A 564-nucleotide genomic window follows, 5' to 3' on the forward strand; every position below is an offset into this window, starting at 1 on the left:
CATATTCAGAAGCATCAGCAGATGCTGCTGCAGTTGATTCTGCTGCTGCTGCTCCTGCTGCTGCTGCTTCTTCTTCCCAGGACTTCGTCCCTGCTGTGGACTCCCGCTCATGTTCTGTTGCTGCTGACGATTCCGTTGCTGCTGCTGCTGCTTCTTCTTCACGCTCTTCCGCGGTTGCTGCTGCTTTTGAGTCTGCTGCTGCTGCTGCTGGTGCGCCCGCTTCTGCTGCTGCTGCTGCTGCTGTTTGTGGAGGCACTGCAACCGCTGCTGCTCCTCTCAAGTCTTCCTCTCCATCTGTTGCTGCTGCTGTTGCTGCTGGAAACTGATTTGCTGCTGCTCCGTCTCTTGGCTTTGCTGCGGCGTCCGCTTCTGCTGCTGCTGCATCTGAATTTGCTCCTGCTGCTGCTGTTTTTGCTGCTGTTGCATCTTCTTTAGCAAGCAGTTCTGAGTTTGCTGCTGCTGCTGATGGTCTTGCTGCTGCTGCATCTTCAGCCAGATGTGCTGCTGCCGCTCGCGCTGCTCCTTCTGCTTCTGCCTCTGCTGCTGCCGGTGGAATTGCTGCTG

This window comes from Eimeria tenella, genomic scaffold, assembly GCF_000499545.2.
Source record: "Eimeria tenella Houghton genomic scaffold, Eth_scaff2137, whole genome shotgun sequence".
Taxonomy (NCBI): domain Eukaryota; phylum Apicomplexa; class Conoidasida; order Eucoccidiorida; family Eimeriidae; genus Eimeria; species Eimeria tenella.